Source organism: Limanda limanda, chromosome 5 (genome assembly GCF_963576545.1).
Source record: "Limanda limanda chromosome 5, fLimLim1.1, whole genome shotgun sequence".
Classification (NCBI taxonomy): domain Eukaryota; kingdom Metazoa; phylum Chordata; class Actinopteri; order Pleuronectiformes; family Pleuronectidae; genus Limanda; species Limanda limanda.
Genome location: NC_083640.1, coordinates 27957132 through 27969263, shown reverse-complemented (window position 1 = coordinate 27969263; position 12132 = coordinate 27957132). Strand labels below are relative to the sequence as shown.

The following is a 12132-nucleotide window of genomic DNA, read 5'->3' as shown; positions in this document are numbered from 1 at the left end:
ATTCTAGCTTTTTGGACCAATGTATCCACCAGCTTGTTTTTTACCAGATGGTTTGTCAGTCTTTGGGCTATGATGCTTAAGATCAGCTGAAATTGGCGGATATTTGAGGATTCCTCCTCTTTTGGTATCAGTAATCCTCCAGCTCTGTGCCAAGCTTGGGGCGCTCTGCTCGCCTTAAGGTTGTCAGTTGGCTCTTGATGTTCTCATGCAGTATGTTAATTCCCCTATTCTGCTCTTCCGAGGCTTTCTTCCACTGCTTTTTGAGCTGCCCCCTCTCTTGTACCAAGCGTTCAATTTCCAGGTGCCTACTGGACTTGGTTTCCATTTTTAGTATTATTCGTTCTTTCTGTGTCACTCCAAAATGTTCCTTTATCTTTCAAGGATAGTGCTTAGGTCTGCATTGGTGGCCTCCCTCTCTGAAGCTCCTGGGCAGTTCACCTGTAAAGGTTTCATATCCCTTGTGGGTTTTCCTGGCTGAGTGGGCTCTATACCCTCCAACTGTCTGCTACTTCCTCTGTGCTAGAATAAACTTCCTCAGATACAAGGGGACTGATTTCCTACGAACTTTGGGTTGAGCCCTGACGCTTGACATTATTCGACTGAGAGTCTTTCTTCTTTCCTTGGTGTAATTTTTGGAACTTTACCAATGTTATTTTCCTCCATCCGTAAGCTCACACCTGGCGCTTCTTGTCAGATTTTGACACCATCACAAGGTCTTTCCCTTGTTCATAGCGGTAACTGGATGCATTCGTTTACAACTATTAGAATATCGGACAAGAAGTTGAATAACCCTAGTACATTTGAGGGTATTATGTACAATTTAAGTCAGCAAAAACCTGTAGATGTTATCAAGTGTAAGTGGTGTCGAGGAAAAAGTAACTAAGTATTGTTGAAACCATATATCTCAGGGGTTCAAGACCCTTTGTGGTTTAAACTAGCATATTATTGTTCACAACTTGGGGAGGATATTGGCAATACTAGTGAGATAACAAACACACAGGTGCAGTTAAAAGTCAGTCCATGCTGGATATTTCAACAAGTGAGCAATTTTCTATAATTCAGATAATTCAGAGAAGCTTTTGTGAATGAAAAAAAGCTCACCAACAATTGACTAAGACCAAAACACATCTTACTGAATAAAGTTGCTTTTCTATTTCAAATCTCAGGGGTTCAAGACCCTTTGTGCTTTAAAATAGCATATTATTGTTCACATTTTGGGGAGGATACTGGCAATAATAGTGAAAGAACAAACACATGTTTTTTTTGGTGAAATGGCATTGCATTCGTTACAAACAACTGGCCAGTATGCATATGACCTTGGCGTTATTAGCACCACGCTCTGACCATCTGAGCTAACCGGCCACAATATAGTGAGGATAGACTCCATTTATTATTCCCCTGTTCATTTTGCACAGGGAAAACCACAGTAGAAGTGCAGTATGATTTGGTAAATGACTCACTATGCCATATTGAGATATTTTGTACACATACACATACACATGGTTACAAAAAACGTATATAAAGTAAGATATTTCATGGATCAATCTTTCGGTCAAGTATTTAAATTCAGAGAAGCTTTAATCAATGATTGGATCGCGCTACGTTAAACCTGACAACAGAGCACTAAGACCATGTGGCCTAATGGACAAGGCGTCTGGCTTCGAATCAGAAGATTGAGGGTTCGAGTCCCTTCGTGGTTGAATGTTCCTCAATTTACACAAATATCAAAAGGCATCTTACTGTATAAAGTTGCTTTTCTATTTCAAATCTCAGGGGTTCAAGACCCTTTGTGCTTTAAAATAGTATTTTATTGTTCACAAGTTGGGGAGGATATTGGCAATAATTATTAACAGTGAAAGAACAAACACACATGTTTTTTTGGTGAAATGCCATTGCATTCATTACAAACAACTGGCCAGTATGGGGATTGAACCCATGACCTTGGCGTTATTAGCACCACGCTCTGACCATCTGAGCTAAACAGCCACAAAATATGTGAAAATAGACTCCATTCATTTGTCCAGTGTTCATTTTGCACAGGGTGAACAACAGTAGGAGGACAGTAACAAATATCTACAGTGTAGTGCCTTAAGTAAAAAATGAAATGCTGGATGTGGTGTACACACAATGAAAAAAAGCTCACCAACAATTGACTAAGACCAACACACATCTTACTGTATAAAGTTGCTTTTCTATTTCAAATCTCAGGGGTTCAAGACCCTTTGTGCTTTAAAATAGCAAATTATTGTTCACAACTTTGGGAGGATACTGGCAATAATAGCAAAAGAACAAATTTTTTTTTGGTTGAATGCCATTGCATTCGTTACAAACATCTGGCCAGTATGGGGATTGAACCCATGACCTTGGCGTTATTAACACCATGCTCTGACCATCTGAGCTAACCGGCCACAAAATATGTGAAAATAGACTCCATTAATTTGTCCAGTGTTCATTTTGCACAGGGTGAACAACAGTAGAAGGGCAGTAACAAATATCTACAGTGTAGTGCCTTAAGTAAAAAATTAAATGCTGGATGTGGTGTACACACAATGAAAAAAAGCTCACCAACAATTGACTAAGACCAAAACACATCTTACTGTATAAAGTTGCTTTTCTATTTCAAATCTCAGGGGTTCAAGACCCTTTGTGCTTTAAAATAGCATGTTATTGTTCAAAACTTGGGGAGGATACTGGCAATAATAGTGAAAGAACAAACACATCTTTTTTTTGGTGAAATGGCATTGCATTCGTTACAAACAACTGGCCAGTATGCATATGACCCTGGCGTTATTAGCACCACGCTCTGACCATCTGAGCTAACCGGCCACAATAGAGTGAGGGTAGACTCCATTTATTATTCCACTGTTCATTTTGCACAGGGAAAACCACAGTACAAGTGCAGTATGATTTAGTAAACGACTCACTATGCCTTATTGAGATATTTTGTACACATACACATAAACATGGTTACAAAAAACTTATATAAAGTAAGATATTTCATGGATCAATCTTTCGGTCATGTATTTAAATTCAGAGAAGCTTTAATCAATGATTGGATCGCGCTACGTTAAACCTGACAACAGAGCACTAAGACCACGTGGCCTAATGGACAAGGCATCTGACTTCGAATCAGAAGATTGAGGGTTTGAGTCCCTTCCTCGTTGAATGTTCCTCAATTTACACAAATATCTACATTGTAGTGCCTTAACACTTTTGTTGTCCCTGCTTCCCCATGCTGTTGGCTGTGAGCGTTTGGGTAGCGATTTGAATAACGCTTGTTGCGATACCCTGCTTCAAACACGCAACAGAGAAGCGAACAGTCGATGACATTGCAGATGTATTCGTCACACCCGCTCCAAGTTGCGCGCCGGTGTGATGTAGGACGCCTGGGATGCCCGCGTTGAGGAGTCTCTTCGGTGTGGGTCTCTGAGACCCGAAGGCTCGCACAGTGGGGCTTGTGCGGCCGCTCGCGTTGAGGGCCGTCTCTCCGACCGGGGTCCCGCGACGTCGGACCGACCCGTCTCCCTCCGTTGTGTGCTGTAACCTGTTCAACCCTGAGACTTGTGACTTCGGGCCAGCCCGGCCGCCCGCGTTGCGTATTTGAGCCTGTTTTTCTAGCTCGGTGATGTGAAGAAGAAGAACAAGAAGAAGAAGGAAACTCATTTTTATTATTTTTTATAGCTACACACGACACACGCCGCGAAGACATATGGCCCGTCTCTTGTCGTTCGGGATCACAGTGACCCTGAGACTCGAGACGCCGGGCCAGCCCGACCGCCCACGTTGCGTACTCGAGCCTGTTTTTTAGCTCGGTGATGTGAAGAAGAAGAAGAAGAACAAGACGAACAAGAGGAAGAAGGAAACTCATTTTTATAATTTTTTATAGCTACACACAACACACACCGCGAAGACGTATGGCCCGAATCTTGTCGTTTGGGATCACCGTGACCCTGAGACTCGCGACGTCGGACCAACCCGTCTCCCTCCGTTGTGTGCTGTAACATGTTCAACCCTGAGACTCGCGACTTCGGGCCAGCCCAGCCGCCCGCGTTTCGTACTCAAGCATGTTTTCTAGCTCGGTGATGTGAAGAAGAAGAAGAACAAGAACAAGACGAACAAGAGGAAGAAGGAAACTCATTTTTATTATTTTTTATAGCTACACACGACACACGCGAAGACTTATGGCCCGTCTCATGTCGTTCGGGATCACCATGACCCTATGACTCGTGACGTCGGACCGCCAACGGCCGCCCGGGTTGCGTACTCGAGCCTGTTCTTGCTCGCACAGCCCACCACACATCAGCACGCGAACGAAGGGCAATTGAAAAGGCAACAGCCCTTGCAGATGTATTTGGCGCACATGCGACACCCAGGACACACGTAAAGACGTATGGCCGGTCTCTTGTCGTTCGGGATCACAGTGACCCTGAGACTGGCGACGCCGGGCCAGCCCGGCCGCCCGTACTCGAGCCTGTTCTTCCTCGCACAGCCCACCACACATCAGCACGAAGGACAATAGAAAAGGCAACAGCCCTTGCAGATGTATTTGGCTCACCCGCGGCACCTTGTGTGGGTTTTACAGTCCTTGTTCCTGGGGCATATCTGACACCTCTTCCTCTTGCTTGCGGCGAGCGGGGCTGCCACGGAGGCTGCGGCTGCCGCGACGACCAGGGCTAGACAGGAGGCCGCACCCTGGGGTTGTTGTTGGACCCGAGCTTCGTCTCGGTTGCTGTCATCGTCTCTCGGCTTGGCGGTGGTTGCGGCGGTGGCAGCGGCCGCTTTCACGGCCTTCACGGCCACGGCGGACGCCTCGGTGCGTGGGACGCGCTCCCTCCGCACGATGTACGGCGCCACAAGAGCCTTTCCCAGCTGCTCGAGGAACACCCTGCGCTTGTTCCGCTTGCCCCGCATCCAGTCGGGGTAGACCTCTCGCCATATCACAAAGGCGTTGTAGGAAGAGACGTCGAGGATGTTGTGGAAGACGACCAGGGGCCAGCGCGCGGTCTTCCTCCGGCAGCTGTACGTTCCGATCACCTTGTCCAGGTTGTCCACGCCTCCTTTGTTGCGGTTGTAGTCCAGGACGACGACCGGTTTGCCGTCCGCGCGGTCGCTGACTTGGGCCTCCGAGTGCCGCGCGCGAGTTGGTAGGAGGTGAATTAATTGTCGCACGTGACGTTGCGCCCGCTCAGTCCCTCCGTGAGGTCGAGCACGACCCACATAACAACGCAGTGACCAACCTCTGAACGCAACCAGTTGCTCGTCCACGGTCACTTCAGGCCCCGGGTTGTAGAGGAGCGGCAGCCTTGCCGCCCAAGCGTCCCAGACCTCTCGGACGGCCGCCAATTTGTCGGTGGCGCGTCTCGGGCGTCTCGTCTCGCGGTGGTCGAATCGCAGCAGTCTGGAGTACGTGTGAAAGACCTTCAGGGGCATCGTGGCGCGGAATGTCCCACAGGCTGGCGGCGGCCTCGCCCCGGGACCTGTACACGCCCGCCAAGATCAGCAGCCCCACGTAGGCGCGCAGGTCGGTCGTATCCATCCCTTTCCAGCCGTCGCCGTACTTGCGACGACCCTCCAGATACGTCATCTGCAGGACGATGTTCTCTATCGTCGGCGTGAGAACAGCCCGAACGTCGAGGCCGCGTCGCTGACGCCGCTGGATGTCGCATGCGTCGTGGGGCCCGGGGAAGGGACCCCGACGTGCGTAGCCGAGGAGGAATATGAGGAGGCGGAGGCGGAGCGGCCCTCTCTGCCGTACGGTGTCGAGGACCATGAGATTTCTCCGTTCTTGGACAGGAAGGTCTCTCTTTCCACGTGTCGTCCTCCTTCTTCTCCTTCTCCTTCTTCTCCTTCTCCTCCTTCTCCTACTCCTCCTTCTCCTTCTCCTCCTTCTTCTCCTTCTTCGTCTGCCGAGGATGTGCACGATGAGGACTCTGCAGCAGCGGCGTCATGCACCGGGTCGTAGTCGTCGTCGACGCAGTCGTCGGCGTCTTCTTCGTCTTCTTTTTTGTCTTCGTCTTCTTCTTCTTCATCTTCTTCATCTTCTTCGTCTTCTTCCTCTTCCTGTTCAGAGGATTGTCGCTAGGAGAACAACTGTTGGAGAACCTGGTCTCTGGTGAAACGCTCTTGACGTGCCATCGCGTGACCTCGTCAGGACAAACGGCACGGTGTTGTACCGACTTGTACCACGGATGCGTTGTTAGTAACGGCCGTCTCTCCGATCGGCGTCCCCGTGACCCTGAGACTCGCGAAGCCGGGCCCGTCCTGCCGCCCGCGTTGCGTACTCGAGCCTGTTCTTGCTCGGTGATGCGAAGAAGAAGAAGAAGAACAAGAAGAAGAACAAGAAGGAGAACAAGAAGGAGAACAAGAACAAGATGCACAAGAGGAAGAAGGAAACTCATTTTTTTGTATCATTTTGTATATCTGCACGACACACGCGTAAAAAACACGAGACGGTGTAACTCTCGTGCTCAGTGATCGTTGAAAAAAGAAAATTACGATGCTGTGGCAAAGCGTTTTACTTTTTTTTGTAATCTCAGCACGCCACGCTCCATGTTGCACGACGGTGTGACGAAGGACCCCTGGGATGCGGACCCCTGGGATGCCCTCGTTGGGGAGTCTCTTCGGCCTGGGTCTCTGAAACTCGAAGGCTCGCGGCCGCGCTCGAGCCTGTTCTTGCTCGGTGATGGGAACGGGAAGAAGAACGAGAACTAGAACTAGAAGAAGAAGAAGAAAAAGACTCTTGCGCAACACGCAAAGACGTATGGCCCGTCTCTTGTCGTTCGGGGTCACCGTGACCCTGAGACTCGCGACGTCGGGCCAGCCCGGCCGCCCGCGTTGCGTACTCGAGCCTGTTCTTGCTCGGTGATGTGAAGAAGAAGAACAAGACGAACAAGAGGAAGAAGGAAACTCATTTTTATTATTTTTTATAGCTACACACGACACACGCGAAGACGTATGGCCCGTCTCTTGTCGTTCGGCATCTCCCCGTGACCCTGAGACTCGCGACGTCGGGCCAGCCCGGCCGCCCGCGTTGCGTACTCGAGCCTGTTCTTGCTCGGTGATGTGAAGAAGAAGAGTAACAAGACGAACAAGAGGAAGAAGACGCCGAAGAAGACTCTTGCTCAGTAATAATAATAAAGAAAATGAATTCATTTTTATTTTATTTTTGTATTGCTGCACACGCCACACGCAAAGACGTATGGCCCGTCTCTTGTCGTTCGGGGTCACCGTGACCCTGAGACTCGCGACGTCGGGCCAGCCCGGCCGCCCGCGTTGCGTACTTGAGTCTGTTCTTGCTTGGTGATGTGAAGAAGAAGAACAAGACGAACAAGAGGAAGAAGGAAACTCATTTTTATTATTTTTTATAGCTACACAAGACACACGCGAAGACGCAAGACAAGGTGATGTATGGCCTGTCTCTTGTCGTTCGGCATCTCCCCGACCCTGAGACTCGCGACGTCGGGCCAGCCCGGCCGCCCGTGTTGCGTACTCGAGCCTGTTCTTGCTCGGTGATGTGAAGAAGAAGAGGAACAAGACGAACAAGAGGAAGAAGACGCCGAAGAAGACTCTTGCTCAGTAATAATAATAAAAAAAATGAATTCATTTTTATTTTATTTTTGTATTGCTGCACACGCCACGCGCGAAGTCTTAGGGCCCGTCGCATGTCGGCCGGGGTCCCCGTGACCCGAGGGCATGCGCCGCGAGCATCTCTGCGGCTGCCACTGTGTACTTGAGCCTGTTCTTGCTCGGTGATGATAAAAATTATAACAAGAAGAGGAAGAAGAAGAAGAAGAAAATGCGGTGGCACAAGGTTTACTCTGTTTTTTAAAAATAATTTGTATTGCTCCACATGGCCACGCGACACACGGCGAAGACGTAGGGCCCGTCGCTTGTCGGTTGGGGTCCCTGTGACCCGAGGGCACGCGAGCATCTCTCTGGCTGCCAGTGTTGTGTACTGGAGCCTGTTCTTGTGGTAAAATGGGCATAATATGTCTCCTTTAATTCAAATTAGATCCTCGTTTCTAGAGATGAGTAGGATACTCGGCTGAAACGAGTATCCGGTACGGATAAAGCACTGTTGCCGAGTACGATTATTATAATAGTAATCGGAGTCATTATCTGTGCTCGGACTGAATGAAAATCCTCACACAGCGTCACAGCGCTCCTCCCGTCACACACGGCTCTGCTCTCTCACTCACAGAACAGCTCTGTGTCTCTCAGTCACTCAGGTTCACTGCGCATCGGGACTGTTCCATAGGCTCAGTCAAGGAAGCAGAAATGATTCGTTCATTTCCCGACTGGGTCTTCGGGTACGAGTCTTTGGATCATTTTTCACGAGACCTGCATTGGCTCAGTAGAGGAGCGCTGGAGATGCGAGGGACGTTCACTGTCTCCCGGAGAAATGAACACTCTGTGTTTTTAGTATAGAAAGACGTGAATTATATTTGTTCACAAGTCATAATGACTGGTTTTGTTATTTTCACTTTACATTTACACTTACTTTACAGTAAAGTAAACCTCTATTAAATACAGTACAACATGACAGTTTGTATGGTTTGAAATTGTCATCTATTATCACACTGGTATTTAATTATCACGGCAAACAATTACACTGCACTAAACTTTAAGTGTTAATGTAAAGTGAAAATAACAAAACCAGTCTGTATGACTTGTGAACGAATATAATTCACGTCTTTCTATACTAAAAACACAGAGTGTTAATTTCTCCGGGAGACAGTGAACGTCACTCGCATGTCACACACACACACACACACACACCTGGTGTGGAAATAAATTTAAAAAAATAAAAATAAAAAAATCATAAAAAAATGTCAAAGTTAAAAAAGAAAGTTATGTTGAACCAGCCCACTTCCGGGTTAAATCACACCCACTTCCGGGTTAGGCCCCGCCCACTCCGAGTACGGATACGGATAATTCATATGGTTTACAGATACAGATAATGCTGTACTCGCTCATCCCTACTCGTTTCCTTTTGCAAATATATAATAATATAAGACTCATTAACAACCAAATACATTAAAAGGGGAAACATGCACGCACACATACGTAGGCACGGACGCGCACAGGCACATCAGTGGGCCGCGGATTACTTTCTAGTCAGAATGGTGGTCCCTGGGACAAAACCAGTTGAAAACCCCTGATCTAAAGTATGTTTGCTGATTGATTTCCAGATTTTCTCTAAATTCCATATAACCGTGATTGTGTGTTTTCACTGATTCGTGTGTAGTTTCACTGAGTGTCCTGTCCTCCACACCCAGTGTTGACAGAAACAGTTCCCAGTCATTAACATAGCAAAGGGTTCATTCACAAGACGCAACCACGGACTCTCTTTAGAAAAACACCAAAACTCCAGAAACAGGAGGAATGGGTTTCAGACAGAGGCTGAACAGAGGAGCTGCAGCAGTTTGAGGAAAGTGATGGTTTCTGAACATTAGAGCATGAAACCTCCTCAAGTGAAAACACTAATTAGAATCATCAACCTGAATATGATCCTGTTCCCTCACAGTAACGTGTACTCTTAAGAACTCAAAGTAACGTGTACTCTTAAGTACTGACAGTTACATGTACTCCGAGTAAAGCACACTCTTATGTACTCAGAGTAACGTGTACTCTTGTGTACTCAGAGTAACGTGTACTAAGAGTAGGGTTGCAAAGGGGCGGAAAGTTTCCAGTAAATTTCCGGAAACCTTCCGGAAACTTTCCACGGGAATATTTATCTCCGGAATTTTGGAAATTTTGAAAAAAAAAAAAACTATGCAAAATAAACGCTGAGCAATAAAAACATCATTCAAAACTCTATTTTAAAGATGTATGGAATGCAGCACACGCTGCAGGTTGAGTTTCAACCCTCCACTGTGCATTCTTCCATCACATGCACAGATAATTCCCAGCATCCTGCACACTACAGCAGGGCTACTGAGGCCTGCTGTAGTGTGCAGCACTAGTCAGGTAAGTTTCCATGATATTACTGGGGAAATATATTAGCATGCTGATTGAGGATTGTTCATCTGTTCATCTAGCCTATTTCCATTAATTTATCCATCAATTGTAAAATATTTTTACAGACTCTTCCAATTGTTTGGCTAACTATTTGTATCTCTGGCATTGCATTAGTGTTTTTTTACAAACTTTTTTCTCATCTTATTCTACAGAACAATGCCACGTGCACTCTCTCATGTGTGGAGACATTTCACCCCATCCAATGTAGAACGATGCAGAAGCATATAGTCAAGTGCCCAGAGTTTCCTCAGGGCTCAAATCAGCCTATGACACAACAACATGTTTAAATTTATGTCTGTTTATGACAAGGTAAATACAGTTAGTATAAATTACCCATAACATTTTCAGTTTATTCCCATTAATTCACGTTAATTCCCGTATATTCCCATGGAAAGTTTCCAACTTTGAAAATTCCTGGAATTTTGCAGCCCTAACACAGAGTAAAGGCCGGAGCATGCTTCTGCGTTTTCACGGGCCCGGAAGCGCAAGAGCCCTGCCGGGCCCCCTACGTGCTATCGTAGCCCTTCTTACGTCCTTACGTGCGCCGGCCAATTTTTCTAACCAGACGGCAAAGCCCCGCAAGCGTCACCCGCCTGCAAGGGCTGTGATTGGTCTGCTAACTACATCATTTCCAGAGTCGCATTTCCGGTTCATGCCCGGAAACCACGGAAGATTTAGAAGAACGAATATGGACCAAATAGAAGAGCACTTGGTAGAAGGGTTCTGAAACTAGGACCACTAGTATAACCCGTCATTGACCGGCGGATTTTTCCGCCAGAAAAAGGCTCTAAGGAGCCGCCGTGGCGACGTAAATACATCGCTCTTCTTCGTGCCACACACGAAGAAGAGCCGACTTCGACAAAAAACATTAGTCCGCCTAGTGTTCTGGCGGGGAATTGCATGGCAACACGCGCAACGGTTGGAAAACCATGAATGAGAACGAGTCCTGCGTTACAACTGCGTGCTTGCGGGCCCCTGACAACACAGAAGCATGCTCCGGCCTTAACGTGTACTCTTGTCTTCTTCCTACTTGTCAACTGTGGAATTTCCCCCTCTTCAAAGAGCCCGCCCCTGAGCGCTGTGATTGGCCGAGGCCGCTGCCGGGGGAACTTCCCTGGCCTGTGATTGGCTGCTGCAGGTGTCGCTGTCTCCGCTTCCTGCTATTGTTTGTTGTTAATGGAGGAGAAAGTGTAAAGGAGTCTCAGAGTTCTTCTTCTTCCTCTTCTTCTTCTCTCTCTCTTCTCGTGACATGAAGTAGAATTAGAACAATTAAAAGAAGTTGTAATAAAGATAAAAAAAAGCAAGACAAAAAGGTGGGAGAGGGTTAAAAATAAACATATAATTGAAATAAAATCTCAAGTCTGAAAGCAGCTGTGTTTATAAAATCATTAGTTTGTTAATTAGTTGAAGTAATAATCTATATTATAATTGTAATAGGTGGCCAAAGAATAATGATAAGACAATCCAGGTAGTAATTATATTGTACAAATATTGTAACCATAATGTAATATATGCTGTATTTTAGTTCAGACAGATGATATTTGACTGTGTTGTGTGATGTCGAACTTTGACATTTTCCCTCACACGTGGTTTCCGTTCTGCTGTTGAAATCAACGAAAAAGTTTAAAAAAGTACTATAGAGAAAGTGAAAAAGATCCCTGGATCATCATTTATGCACAATTTACTTTGCGGAAGTAAAAATGTGAAAACTAATTACCCAGAAGTCATGATCAGATACTTACCACCAAAGCATATTAATTTTGGCTCCTACACTTTAATGCACATTGTTTATCTTGTAAAATAAACCTTTTCATATCGGAGCATATCTTCAAAGGCCCATATCAGCCATTTGAAATATTGAACGTAAACACAAAGCAAATATCACAGCATTTCTTTTTTCATTGATACTGAAATTCAATCCAGATGAAGTCGTTCTTTCCAATGAGTTGTTACACAACTGGTGAGTCTAATATGTGAACGTGTTTAAGGATGAATGTTGATTTTCATGCTCTTGTTTTCTGGAGGAAGCACCGTTCATAGTCGTCCTGAAACAAAGTGACAATAACTATAAATTACTAAAGTACACACTTGATACTTCAACCCTACAACATG

General features: G+C 46.3%; 1 non-coding gene across 1 annotated transcript; it reads left to right on the top strand.

The window, feature by feature from the left end:
- Positions 1-1627: 1627 nt before the first annotated feature.
- trnar-ucg (transfer RNA arginine (anticodon UCG)) lies at positions 1628-1700 on the top strand. Its single transcript has one exon. It is a non-coding gene; the product is annotated as a tRNA-Arg (tRNA).
- Positions 1701-12132: the final 10432 nt, after the last annotated feature.